The 15579-nt window shown below is 34.5% G+C and overlaps 1 protein-coding gene across 7 annotated transcripts in view; it reads left to right on the top strand.

Moving 5' to 3' along the window:
* LOC131433707 (uncharacterized) overlaps nucleotides 1–15579 on the top strand; it is a 140741-nt gene that overhangs the window by 93071 nt on the left and 32091 nt on the right. For 6 of the 7 annotated variants that reach the window (XM_058600251.1, XM_058600255.1, XM_058600248.1 and 3 more), the window contains one exon: nucleotides 3404–3435. The exons of the other annotated variant lie outside the window; for it this stretch is intronic. The gene's annotated coding sequence lies outside the window, so the exon portion shown is untranslated. The remainder of the gene's footprint in view (nucleotides 1–3403; nucleotides 3436–15579) is intronic. 7 annotated transcript variants of the gene reach the window in all.

Below are 15579 nucleotides of genomic sequence, written 5' to 3'. Positions count from 1 at the left end.
TCTCATCAAGGATTCTGATGACCCTACTTTCTTACAAGATGGTACTAAACGCCTCAAAATGTCATCTCATTCTCTCGCAAACGAAACACGATCACGTATGACGACACTATTTCGACAGCGGTCCTGGAGCGGGTTTCATCAATCAAGGATATTAGATTCTCAAGCTCAATCTCTAAAGCTTCTAAGATGCTAGGACTTCCGCATTCCAAAAAACTTCAACAAACTGCCTTAAATCACATTATTGCTCTTTACTCCGCTCAACCCTGCAGTACGCTGTCGTTGTTTTTTGGCGCCATATTATCAAACGGATAAGCTGCGAATAGAAGCTGTTCAGCGAAAATTCGTTCGTTTTGCTTTGCGTCGTCTGCCATGGAGAGATGCAGCCAACCTTCCAAGCTACGAAAATCGTTGTAGGCTCATCAACCTTGATTTGTTATCAGTTCACCGAAATATTTTTAAAGCCGTTTTTATTGCGGCTTTAATCAAATCCCGAATTGATTGCATAATATCTATCGTCGTAACTTGCGGTTAAACCGACGACACGACCAGGCACTCCAAAGAAAAATCTGGAAAAAATGTGTTCGTGAGTGATTTACCGCCAGTTACCACAAATATAGCGACCCCTTGAAAATGATTCAAAAAATCTTCTTGCGCAACACTGTTTAAGTTGCTACGAACTAGTTACCAAGGAGTCCCATAGTAAATAAATAAACCACAATGTCGAAAAAAATCAGAACGATTTTCTCTAGCCAAACTTTTTCTGAGTTAGAACTAGTTATTTCTGAGTTTAAATTAGTTATTGCTGGAATACTTTGCGTGAAATATTTGTGAAAAGGTATTGGATCAGATTCAGTCAAGGTTCAAAAGTCTTAATGTTGCATTATGACGAATCATTTTAGGACATCATATATGACACCTGGTCAGGATAATAAGTGTCATGACGTAATGCAAATTACAAACGCAGGAAGCTCAATGGATCCTCGAGATCTCGTGAGGCAATTCACGAGAACCATACCCTCGAATCTTCTACCCGGGAAAACATGTCGGGAAGCAATATGGCTCATTGAGGACTGCAATTGATCGAGAAAGTGATGAAGAATTAGCTACAAATGCGATACGGTTCGAGCAATTGTAATAATTGCAAATTGCTCGGACTTATTTATTTAGAAATGATGGTTTGATCTATCGTTTTCAGAAGATTTTAGAATTTCATCACACTGTAAGTAGTTTGAAAGTAACCTTTTTCGATCGTATTGGACTTTTTTATTCCGAATTACAGAATGATCCTTCCAAGTCGGGGCACCAGATCCAAGTTCAACAAATGATTATGTAGATTAACGGATATTTTGGCCACTAATAAAAGCTCTGTGTTATAAAATTGAAGTACATCGATTCCCGGAAAGACTTCTTCATTCATAAACATATTGGCCCTTATTACCGTTCTCACTTTTACTTTCACATTCACTTCACTTACATGTCACTTTACTTGATTTTCCTTATTACCAGTATCACGCATAGTGAAGTGATCATTGTAATGGAAAAAACTTATTTTTTCAACAAAATGTTGGTGGCGTGATGTTCATAATGACATCAAGTGCATCCAAGTAATTACTTTTGTCTCTAAAGCGACTTCCGTAATAAAGATTTACATTCACTTCATTCGATTTTCACCGTGAAGTGATACCGGTAATAAGGGCCATTAGATACATATCAACCAAAAACATTCCCGTTACCCTGTTTTTGAAACAGCAAGATTAAATCAACTATATGCCCCATGATTTTTTTTCGTAATTTTTAGCGATTCAAAACTGGTTTCATATGATTATTTTGTTTGATTAGAATCTACGAATTAGATCGAAATTTTCACTTGAAGATACCGAAAAGATACTAGCACAATTCAGTATCTGTTCAAATATGTCCAGAGATTAAGTCAGAGCAGCATTAATAATAAATCGATTATACACCCTGTTTTTGAATAATGCATATTGACTTTTCGATGGATTTTGCTAGCGTTATTAGGAATAGATTTTAGAATAAGAGCGAATATTTTTGTTTAGAAAAGTTTCTGATATTCGAAAGTCTCTTTATCGTCAGTTGCGAAACTCGGTATGGTATAAGTAGATCTGATAAATTATGCCCAACTCCTCTAGTAAACATAAATACTACGAATATTCTCTTAATAAGGGCCGTCGTAAACTCTGATTGGTTCCTTATACAAATTTAAACCCATGTTGATCTTGAAAAACATAACAGTGTGGCTTCGAGAACCGGTGCAAAAAAAAACTGCACGATCATCAAACGAATGGTATTCTGTAGAGATGGGAGAGCTGCTCGGTAGCAAAACAACTTTTGCTGTTGAAAATATTTAGATTTAATTTTTCTCTTTCAACTGCTGTGAAAAGATTAAGGTAAATAAATGTAACTACGGTAACGGTAGGTGTTATTTTAAAAACATCAGTTTTTCAGGCTGAGTTGCCAGTTTCATTCATTTTTCGAACAATTTCGTTTTGACATTACGAGTTACTGAGGGGTAGTTAAATTTGCGATACAGTTTTTAATAGCGAGTGGCAGGTCGTGTCGTCGGTTAAACTCTTTCTCCAGAATCCCTCATGCTAGAACAAACTATGGATTTAATAAATAGTGATGATCACATGATAAGTCAAATGCTCGAAAAAAAAACATTGAAAAAAAAACACGATTTTTAAATTTTAAAGTCAAATTACAAAAATTACTTTTTTTAATTTGAATGACATTTCATACCAAGATCGCGATTTTCAAAGGAAAATTTTTGTTTCTGCCTAAAACTTTTTCTTATCCAGTACTGATACATCTAGCAAATTTTTGACTTCTTCCCACGAAGTCTCTAGCAACAGCATCGATAACGAATCAATGGACGAAACGAGAAATAAACAAAATTCTTGTGTTATATACAAAGTTTTCGATCATGTTTCGTCTTCGACTCATCAGTGCATATCATTTCAATTCGAACCGCAGTATACACTTTTTTAAAAGGCAGTTTCAGACAGCTGCACTGAAAGACAAATGTGTTTTCTTATGTCTCTTAAGCAAATGAGCGGCAACTTACTGATCGTAAAAAGATAGTAAAAATTAATGGTTTTTTTGCAGTAATGAGTCAAAGACGAATTGAGAAATAAAATTTTCAATCAATCATAAGTGCAATTACAGTGTATAATTTTGCCGGGTCTCATAATTTTTAAACTATGGTTGAAACCCCTCAATTACTAATAAGTCATTCAATGTGCAAAACCAAGAAAATATTGGTGTCATTGCATAAACTTTGTCAATTGAACAAGATGCGCTCCCCTTCTTTTTAAAACACAGAATAATTAATCGCAAATACGTGCTACTTTCTCTAATATTACCCCTTTTTCTTCACTTCCAGCAAAGACTCGTGCGAAAAGTGGCCTATCTGGGGTAAGTCAATTGGCGCATATCACACCACGTATTAATTTTCCAATCTAAAGATCCCCGAAGTAAGATCAAAAACCATCCGAAATTCACTTCAAAGACGAACCAACAAGAATTAGTGCTATCAGTCTCAAGTGGCTGCACTACACTCGAGTGAAAAAGCCGCGATTACATCTTACATTTCCGCAGGGAGAAGCACATTTCCATCAATCCCGCAGCTGCAAAACCCAGTCACCAGTACTCTTCCTACTTTCCAGTACCGGTCGTCCGCTGAATGTATCTTTATCCCGTGAGCACCGAAGAAAAACCCACCGAATGCATGTAGGCTGCCGCCGTACGTTGTGGCAAAAAACAGCGGACTCTGTTATCGACTTGTCTCGACGTCATTACATTTCCGCCAGAAGAGATACTCAGCCGCACCGCGACGGACTCAACTGGCTGAGCTTCATTCAACTCTATTTACATCAAAGCCGACAGTTTTAATTTTAATTTTCCACTCTCTTTATCTATGTAACACTTTGTGGTGGCTGGTGGCTATACTTTTTTCCCACTGTCGTGTTCAAACTACCCTACCGGGCGTAATGTCGGTACTGTCGCGCGCGAATTTCCAAGCTTTTTTTTTGTTTGCACTCCACGGAATCTTGCACAGTACAATCTATGTTGGCATTCAAGGGAATCATACAAAGTTTACAACTCTCCACGGTGCCACGACGGTACATGTACGTTGGCGGTTAGCGGGGGATGTTTGCTATGTTTCAGAAAATGTTTGGCCCCCGTAATGGTTTAGTAATTTTACTTGAAATGACGCTTCGAACCAATGATGACATTTTTGGACCGTTGCTTCCAGGTCGGTGGTTCCGGATAATTCGATATAGCAGTTGCTCACAGAAACTCATCGTTTTCTCAGCAAATGGGTAGTAGCATGTTGTTCCAAAAGTAGTTATATTTTATTCCTGGTATTATAGTATCATTATATGTGTTCACTTTTAATGTTCTTCATTTTTCGTCTATGACTCATCAGTGCATATCAATTTAAATTGAATAATTACTATCACTTAGTATTGCAACTTTAGCCGCTTAGTACAGTGGTTCCCGAAGTATTTCATGTAGTCCACTAACAGGCACTCGCTCATTTTTACGTCGCGTCAATGTTAGATTTATTCCCATCGTGTGTAAAATGTAAATGTGTAAAATAAGCTATCCACATATTTTTCTTTCAAATTATGATAAAAAACGATATTTTATTCAAACTGAAAATTGATCCTTTATTGTACGAGGTTAAACTTGAGCATAATGAAAATCGGATGAAATTTAAGTTATTCCTTCACGAATGTTCGAACTTTTGATCGAACGCTCTTCATCAAGTTCCGGACAAGTGTTGCATCGCATTTTTGGACGCTTTTTTTAACTCCTGCATGTGCCTTACCAGTCTTCTTGAAGACCCTCTTCACGATTGCCCAGTAACGTTCGATGGGTCGAAGCTGAGGGCAATTTGATGGATTGATATTTTTCTCAACGAAATTTATACCCTTTGCCGCAAGCCGATTGAGAGTGGTTTTGGCATAGTGAGCCGACGCTAAATCCGGCCAAAACAGTGGAGGTGTACTATGCTTCTTATAAAAAGGCAGCAATCTCTTCTGGAGACACTCAGATCGATAGATTTCTGCATTTATAGTTCTGGTAGTGTGAAAAATTGTTGGCTTCAAACCACAGGAACATATTGCCTGCCATACTATTAGGCCATTGATCAAGTTCAAAGATCAAACGATTGCGACTTTAGGTTCCGAAGATATGATGGTATAAGTGACGTAACCGACAAAAAACGTTGTTTTTCATCGCTCTAATGCTTGAACTTTTGAACAATAGCGCTTAACGAAATTAGAGGTGATCCCAAAATATTGGCACCCTTATATACTTACGTCACTTATACCATTATATCTCCGGAAACAATTGTCACAGCCATTTGATATTCAAACTTGATCAATGGCCCAATAGTAGCTTTTAAACGAGTCTAAGCTTGTTAACATCGCTTAAGCCATCTCCGAGAAACTTGCGCGTAAAAAAATCAACGCGTTTTGTCGGTTACGTCACTTATACCATCATATCTTCGGAGCCAAAAGTCACAGTCATTTGATAATCGAATTTGATCAATGGCCTAACAATAGCTTTGAAACGGGCCTAGACTTGTTAAAAATGGTTCAGCCATCTCCGAGAAACTTGCGCGGTGAAAAAACAACACGTTTTATCGGTTACGTCATTTATACCATCATATCTCCAGAACCAAAAGTCACAGCCATTTGATCTTCGAACTTGATCAATGGCCTAACAGTAGCTTTCAAACGAGCCTAAGTTTTTTAAAATCGGTTCAGCCATCTCTGAGAGATTTGAGCGGTAAAAATATCTTCCAGAAGTGCGCACACACACACATTTTCCGATCTCGTCGAACTGAGTCGAATGGTATATAACACTATGGGTCTCCGAGGCTCCGTTCAAAAGTCGGTTTCTAATACCTTTCTATAGAGAAAGCAAAACGTAGAAAGTTAAAAAATTACTGGCAAATGCTATCAAGGCAACAATTTTGACTGGCAAATTTAAAGGTGAAAAAGTTTTTGTTTAACGCATTTCAACCATATTCACTCATTGCTCCATTGCACGAAATGAAAGAGCCGATATTTCAGCCAAACGTGGTGCTATTGAGGGTGGAGTTTATGAGAGACCGATTGCTTTCAACACATTCTATAGCGCGTCTTGTCAAAAAACACTTGCCAGCTGGCAAGCTTCTAGGGACAAAGATGATCTGGGTCGGTGGATGCACTGAATTATTCCTAATATCGACAAAGGCATAGTTTAGGGGACTGGATGTGAGTAGGGATTTCATTCGTGTGGTGTCCAGACTCATGGTTAATCACTACACGTTAGATGCACATCTCCTTCGAATTGGACTTTCCGAGACTAATCATTGTGCTTGTGGCGAAGGTTATCGCGATATTAATCATGTCGTTTGGACATACGTGGAGTATCGTGATGTCAGATCTCAACTATTAAATTCCTTGTGTACCCAAGGTAGACTATCCAATGTCCCAGTTGGCGACATTCTTGCTTGTCGTGAGCTTTCTTACAAGAAACTTCTTTATCATTTCATTAAGTCCATTGAAGTTCCAATTTAAATTTTATTTTATGTTAGACTCCTTTCTCTTCCACGAGTTCAAACCAATCCAATTTATATTGAATGGAAGTGATGAACTGATAGAAACAAACCTGAAATAGTTATAAAATAATGTACAATATAAATGTATTTCATTTAATGAATTTTATAAAAGCAAATCGTTTGATAAAAACAGTGTTTAGATTAACTAATGAATACCAACATACTAATATGATATTCGAAATGTATTAGGTTTAAAGTACTATGTATTATGGATGTCACGGCGAAGAAAAACTTATGTATATTGCCTATGAAATAAACGTATTTATGGGAAAAAATCATATTCACTGTCATTTGGATTTGCACGTCTTCAATTTCCCATCCGTTCGACTTTTGATGTTACCATCAATAAAACTCAATGTTCCGATTCAAGGGTTTTGGTAATTCGTGGGAAACCAGTTTGGGCAAAAGCCACATGACTGTAACGTAAAAATACGAAAAATGTTGTTTATCATAGAGCATTTCTATACTTAGGTTTTCAATATTCTTTAACATTGAACGTAGTTTGGTTTAATTTAAATCTAATCTAATATTATTGCGTTACGAAGTGTGCAGGGACTCGTTAGTTTAATATATAATTACCAATAACTTGTTAAGACTTCAAAACTGAGCAAACTGAGTACACCTTATAATCAATATTGTTCTTTCAATGACTATTTTTCATCAAAAATTTAATGTTTTGCGAATGCTTGTAAATGGTTTTAATTATAACTTCTTCTGTTATCAAAAGGTGCCAATAAAAATTAATGTTAAGTATTGATCTCAATAACAAGTTTGAATTAATAATATTGAACCAAAAACTCCGATTCTGCGGTTCAATGCATAGTACGCCGGTCTTACAATCCTGTTGTATTTCGTGCCTCGACCTGGAAGGATTCTTAATGTGAGTAGGGTCTCAGTACTAGTCATGCAATGATTTTGTACGCTATGAATCGGTTGCGAAGTCTGTTCAAACAGAAAAGCAAAATTTCACAAAAGGAATGTGCTTTGCACAAAAAATAAAGATAAAGAGTCGATATTTGAAAAGTGTTCTACTTTTTTTCGGTGTGTGTATTTTGTAAGAGCACCCTACCAATTTCCTGCAAGTTCTTCTTGAACACTTTTTTCATACAATAACCATTTGTTCAAATAAAAGCGCTTTGTTAAAGTGCATGCACAAAACAAATTCAATTTCTTAAATATTATTTTCGATTCGCATTGTTCTCTTCCTCTGGACAAAATAAATGGTTTGCCATAGAGTCAGAATTCGTAGAATCGTCCCGAACTATTTTTATTTTTTGTGCAAGTGTAGTGTTTATTAATTCAGTTCTATTTGATTATTCTGTCTTTTCAAAAGAATTTAAAAAAATAATAATAAAGGTTTTGTAAAACGAAATTTTTCATCTCATTATCCATAAAATCATTATTTTACAAATAAACAGATTTGAACCAAAGCTACACTAATGTTTAATTTTAATTTTTGAACATACTTTTAATAAACCAAAAATATTCGTTTTAGTGAACGTTTTCTTAAGAAAATGATGAAAAAACACATTATATTTCGTAGTCCTATTAACACATTTTCAAAGGGCCACGTTACGCACTTCGTAACTCTAATTTACTAAATTTAAGCTCTCCAAAAAGTATCTGTAAGTGCCTTTTGGTCTGCGACCCTGCTTCCTATAAGTAGTTAAAGGTAATCTATATAAAAGTTAAAATGTTATATAGCTTTTCAAGAAGAATGCCAAATTGTACACAGTCTTCAACAAAGTATGTAATTTTAAGTTTTTAGTAATTGTCTCGAACATCGTAGACATTGAAAACAATTTCGAAAAAAGTTAGGTACAAAATATTGATTTTAAGGAGTTTCAAACGAAAATACTTCATATATCCGAAACTTTTTACATTAGACCTATAGCTACTTCGACAAAGTTTCTTCTCGTTAGAAGTTCTAAAACTTTGTAGAAGACTTCGCTTTTCCTTCTCTTAAGGGAAAAAAGTTGTTGGAATGAACTTTTATCATCGTGGTATAAGCATTTGGTTGAAATCGGACACTCGAGCGGTTATTTTGATGTCAAAAAGCTCGAACCATGCCCATTGATGTCAAAAAGCACGAAACTGTCAACCATGCTCGAAAGCATGGTTAGTTTTGACAGACCGTCACTGAAAACAAAATCTTGCAAAGAAAATTCTAATATCAATTCTTTAGTTAAGATTATTTTCAGTGGAAAATAATCCCAAATAACTTTCCATCCGTCAAACTTTTAAATATGCCGCAGTTTTAGTTGAATTCAACTACTCGTCACAAAATAACCGCTCAAGTGTCAGCCTTCTTCAGGGATTTTCAAACTTATTTTATACAATTTTTGAAAACGAGTAAAATCTTTTCAATATTCTGGATTTATGAAAAATTGGGAAAAATATCATTATTCAATAAAACGTAGTAGAATCTGAATCCATTAAAAAATTCGTGGTCCAGCAATCATTTTAAAACTCACGACAAAAAGTACTACTCGCGGCATGGCTCTCCTAATACGCGCCGGATGTTGCGAAGCGCGAATTTGTCAATGCTCATGGAATTTTAGGCGGACGGATTTAAGTTCGACGATATTTGATTGTGTCATGATATATATTTATTTATATTTATTTAAACTTTTCAAAGGTCCTGAAAATTGAAAACATCAAAAATTGTATCAAATATAAATGAAAAAATTACTATTATCCGCGATCAGTAAAAGTTCAATTGCATTTGTTAAATAATGGCATCATTTTATTGAAAACGTGACAAAAAATTTAATTTTACAGTAAATTTATTAAAAATTATTTTCAACGATTATTTTGGAATGTCATTTTAATGATCAAATAGAACCAAAATAACAACACTTGTACAAAAAATAAAAACTGTAGTTTTTCTCTGGGCGATTTTACAAACTCTTGTCCCATTTTGAAAGTTTGGCGAGTGCTAAGTTTCAACCAATTGAGAGCTAGTCAATTCTGATTCTGTCACCTTTTCTGCTGTAGAATATTTAAATTGTTCAACTTTAACAATATTTTTTGATAACATTCACTTTACCTCGGCTTTAACCACTTTAACAATATATATTTATGCTATAAATAATTCACTACTTTGTATTCTGCTTCTGTTCTTACAATTAATACAAGATTTAAAATTATGAAATATATTTTCGTTGACATTTTAAAATTGTTTTTAGTTTCCTCGACCTAGAGTATTTCAAGTTGTGTTTAATTATATATAAGCAAAACTTAAAACTGACGTTTAGGGGAATATGTTAACACAAAATGGCTTTACGGACCTTGTGAAAATGAAACAAATTTCCTGTTTTTTACATGGCATTGTAGAACGAAAGAGATTTAAAAAACCTTTAATTTATGAAAACAAATTTCAACACAGGGATGCAGAACTCCCTTTAGTTTGTAACAAATAAAATATGTTTGATTGAATAAGTTGAAATTGATTATAGTTTGAAACATTACCAAACAAGAAGAAAATATTTATTTTTTCGAACGCTTCACAATAAACATACAGAAACCGTCAATGTACTAAATACTAACAAATGTCTACAACTTGTTTCGTTTTGTCGCACCACACTTGACAATGTGGCAGACACATCCGTGAAAGTGCAATTATCAAGGTACACAAACCAATTGTCAGACTCCTCACTACCTGTATTCAGTTGCGTGAGAGGTCATCGCGGAGGGCTTCGTCCTGTCTCAAAAGGATTTTTTTTCTTTCATTTATTGTACACGATGATACGCCCCGGTTTGCAGCGTAGTCTAGAATTACCCAGGGCAATATCCCGTGCAGGCTGCGACAAAAAAGGGATCAAGAAACATGACTACCGGATACCACCGAGTGATATGCAGCTCATGGCGATGCATGCTGCTACTGCTGCTGCTGCTGTTGTTGATGATGATGATGAAAGCAAAAAATAACCTCGCTGAATGCAGACAGGGTGTAAAATCAAGCCAAGTGGTAAAACAACAATCGACACGCTCTCGAGAATGTGTACCTGCATGCACCCGGGTCTAAAGTTCCATCGGGTCCTTGTTTGTTTTAATACTGATTTTGTCGAACAAGCTGCCATCGATGTTGGAAAAATGGACGAGCGTAAAGTGCAAAAAGCTACGCGAAAAGGAATATGCCAGCTTCGCAGTTCGCCGATTTGCATTCAAGTTCTCGTTCGGTTTACGGTTGGGATCGGCTGGTGATAATGTATTGAATTATGCTTAGCTTATGTGATGAAATACTAAAAATTAAAATTTAGAAACTAGAAACTAAAGACTGAAGACTAAAGACTAAAGACTAAAGACTAAAGACTAAAGACTAAAGACTAAAGACTAAAGACTAAAGACTAAAGACTAAAGACTAAAGACTAAAGACTAAAGACTAAAGACTAAAGACTAAAGACTAAAGACTAAAGACTAAAGACTAAAGACTAAAGACTAAAGACTAAAGACTAAAGACTAAAGACTAAAGACTAAAGACTAAAGACTAAAGACTAAAGACTAAAGACTAAAGACTAAAGACTAAAGACTAAAGACTAAAGACTAAAGACTAAAGACTAGAGACTAAAGACTAAAGACTAAAGACTAAAGACTAAAGACTAAAGACTAAAGACTAAAGACTAAAGACTAAAGACTAAAGACTAAAGACTAAAGACTAAAGACTAAAGACTAAAGACTAAAGACTAAAGACTAAAGACTAAAGACTAAAGACTAAAGACTAAAGACTAAAGACTAAAGACTAAAGACTAAAGACTAAAGACTAAAGACTAAAGACTAAAGACTAAAGACTAAAGACTAAAGACTAAAGACTAAAGACTAAAGACTAAAGACTAAAGACTAAAGACTAAAGACTAAAGACTAAAGACTAAAGACTAAAGACTAAAGACTAAAGACTAAAGACTAAAGACTAAAGACTAAAGACTAAAGACTAAAGACTAAAGACTAAAGACTAAAGACTAAAGACTAAAGACTAAAGACTAAAGACTAAAGACTAAAGACTAAAGACTAAAGACTAAAGACTAAAGACTAAAGACTAAAGACTAAAGACTAAAGACTAAAGACTAAAGACTAAAGACTAAAGACTAAAGACTAAAGACTAAAGACTAAAGACTAAAGACTAAAGACTAAAGACTAAAGACTAAAGACTAAAGACTAAAGACTAAAGACTAAAGACTAAAGACTAAAGACTAAAGACTAAAGACTAAAGACTAAAGACTAAAGACTAAAGACTAAAGACTAAAGACTAAAGACTAAAGACTAAAGACTAAAGACTAAAGACTAAAGACTAAAGACTAAAGACTAAAGACTAAAGACTAAAGACTAAAGACTAAAGACTAAAGACTAAAGACTAAAGACTAAAGACTAAAGACTAAAGACTAAAGACTAAAGACTAAAGACTAAAGACTAAAGACTAAAGACTAAAGACTAAAGACTAAAGACTAAAGACTAAAGACTAAAGACTAAAGACTAAAGACTAAAGACTAAAGACTAAAGACTAAAGACTAAAGACTAAAGACTAAAGACTAAAGACTAAAGACTAAAGACTAAAGACTAAAGACTAAAGACTAAAGACTAAAGACTAAAGACTAAAGACTAAAGACTAAAGACTAAAGACTAAAGACTAAAGACTAAAGACTAAAGACTAAAGACTAAAGACTAAAGACTAAAGACTAAAGACTAAAGACTAAAGACTAAAGACTAAAGACTAAAGACTAAAGACTAAAGACTAAAGACTAAAGACTAAAGACTAAAGACTAAAGACTAAAGACTAAAGACTAAAGACTAAAGACTAAAGACTAAAGACTAAAGACTAAAGACTAAAGACTAAAGACTAAAGACTAAAGACTAAAGACTAAAGACTAAAGACTAAAGACTAAAGACTAAAGACTAAAGACTAAAGACTAAAGACTAAAGACTAAAGACTAAAGACTAAAGACTAAAGACTAAAGACTAAAGACTAAAGACTAAAGACTAAAGACTAAAGACTAAAGACTAAAGACTAAAGACTAAAGACTAAAGACTAAAGACTAAAGACTAAAGACTAAAGACTAAAGACTAAAGACTAAAGACTAAAGACTAAAGACTAAAGACTAAAGACTAAAGACTAAAGACTAAAGACTAAAGACTAAAGACTAAAGACTAAAGACTAAAGACTAAAGACTAAAGACTAAAGACTAAAGACTAAAGACTAAAGACTAAAGACTAAATACTAAAGACTAAAGACTAAAGACTAAAGACTAAAGACTAAAGACTAAAGACTAAAGACTAAAGACTAAAGACTAAAGACTAAAGACTAAAGACTAAAGACTAAAGACTAAAGACTAAAGACTAAAAGCTAAAAACTAAAGGACTAAACTTTAAACAGCATTAATTTCATATTAAATAAATCAAATTTTGAATGCAGATAGCAGATTGCTAGATGGATATACAAGCCGATCAATTCTACTTGAAGAATCATTACCTAGAGTAGAGGCAAGCATCGATTGAAAATGCACCATTGCTTCCATCGTATGGATGCATCGCGTATTGAAAAGCGCTGGGTGTAGTTTGGAGCGGGTCGATGGCGCGCATGAAATAACCTAACCGAACTTAATGAATTTCTGAATCGCTGTGTAGCCGTCACCGGGCAGTTAGATTTGCATCGGTGCTTATCGGTTAGAGTGATTCAAATTTTGGGGTAAAATTTTTTCTGGTTGTCAGCATTTTCGAGCCATTGATTACAGTAGCATCTCTGAGTCACACTAGAACACATCGTCATAAGCAGTACTCAAGAGGTCCTCCATGGGTATGTAGAATAATGGCGCAAGCCGAGAGGAATGTACGTGAACCAGAAACATGTCCGTTCGGAAAAAAGTGACATTCATCGGAACTCTTTTATGGAGCGCTTTTGTTGCACCGTTCCTTACTAGACTGAACCTAGATATATGTATTATCCTTAGAGAGTGCATCACATGGAGCACTTCGAATCCATCCAGTCCTGTTGACACTCTGTTAATTGATCGAATGAATGTTTCATGACTGTCGGAGTTCAACGAATGGAATCAACAGTATGAAACGATTTGACGAACCAAAGACCATACTACAAATTACTATGCGTCGCGTCTGATTGAAGGTGACGGAATGGAATCGTTTTCATCGACTCAATGACAAACTACTTGAATTAATCACTGTCTGATGCGTTTCTATTCATCACTCGGCAAACGTCTAAGTTATTGTTATTATACTTGTATATCTGAGTTATTGGCGACGGCGGCATGTTTAGACACTATACAAACTAAAACTAATCAACACAAACCACTCAGAACTCGTCAGGGTGCTGACAGATACGTTTAGTGTTTCCCTGACAGGGACGACAATAATTAGTCAATCGTTTCGTTATGACGGTTGAATGAGTTCAATAAGAATGTTTTGTTGGAATACAAGGGGTTAATATGACTGGGGAAAGTATTCACAGAAGGTTCTTGTAATTACTTGTGTAAACTAAACATTTAAAAAAAATACTGAACCAATGGCCCCAACTGGTGATGCTAGTTTTACTTTTCGGGCATTGGTAATGCTTATGTAAAATTTAAGCCGAAAAAAAACAAAAAAATCCTTTTAATTCAAATGGAATTGTTCATTGCACACTTCAAATCTTGCTGTTTTTGGATGAAAGTTCAGCGCATTGTGACAGCAATAATTACAGCAGCAATGAAAATCAATCTACAATAATTTTCCGATTCTTGTTAACTCAGCATCGAAGCTTGGCCAAATTTACAAATAATCCGTAAAATTTATTTGAAGTTCTTTACTCGATATTATTAAAAATTGTCGAAAACAATATCAGAAATAATATTTATTTATAATCAAATAAAATACTCGACACAATTTCATACTTAAGTATACAAAACCAGTGCCATCATAGAACTTTTACTTTCACTGGTACATTTTAGAAGAGTTCTTGTTAATTTTTTTCTAGCATGCATTAAAAAATGGCACATTTTTATTGTTGAGCTAATTCAGAAATTGGTGAGGAGACTGATTCGGCTGATTTTTTAAAAGTTTGTGTGTACCCAAGTTTCTCTATTGTATGTTTGATTCCTCGGGTAGCTATTGTGCCATTGGAAAAGTAATTGATGGTATATTATGCAGCTAGTTCCTGTTTCTGGAGCTACATATTGTCAGTAATTACTCTGCTGCATCTCGTTTGGTGAAAATCGAATCAAATCATGCCTTCTGCGTTTTCGATGTAAGAATTTGTGTCGACTAAATAAGCATTTTGTGCGTATAAAAAGTCTTATAGTCAGTTGCTGTTTAATTGACTGAGTACTGTAACTGACTTTTAGCATTGCAAAGAAACAAACCCATTTCATTGGTAGAGTAGTTTTTTCATAACACTCATTCTATGGACATAATGTCTCACTCCCGATTCAGCAGTATGCTTCGATTAAAAATATTATTATCTATATTTATAACGATTATTACAACAATATGTAGCATTGGAAAGATCGAAGATATTGGAGCGATAAATAAATACAATATAAAAATAATACGTCATAAACAGTATCAATTGTGATATTTATGTATTTACTTTGAATGTTAAATACCTTTTCAATATTTGATTTTTTTTTGTAAAGCGTTATTTGAGCGCTCTGGTTACATTTATATTGTTACCATTTATAGAGTAGACATTTGCATTAATCATGTGTAATTTCTGCTTCATCTGTCGAATCTCAAAAGAGTCTAGTAATTGCCCTTTTCAGCTTTATAATGTTAATAAATGCATTTTTAACGCTATTGCATTTAATCAATTTCTATAAGCGAATTTTTAAAGTAGAAAAAATGCTTGGTTATAATGTGTCGTGATTACTTGGGTTGCTCGAGCAAGACCCGTCGCAAACGCATGAAAAACTTTAAAATTGACTTGGAGTTACTCAAACAAACATTTTTTAACGTTTACA

The sequence above is a fragment of the Malaya genurostris genome, chromosome 3, assembly GCF_030247185.1.
Source record: "Malaya genurostris strain Urasoe2022 chromosome 3, Malgen_1.1, whole genome shotgun sequence".
Classification (NCBI taxonomy): domain Eukaryota; kingdom Metazoa; phylum Arthropoda; class Insecta; order Diptera; family Culicidae; genus Malaya; species Malaya genurostris.
Note: the sequence above shows the minus strand (reverse complement) of the source record. Positions and strands in the feature narration are given on the sequence as shown.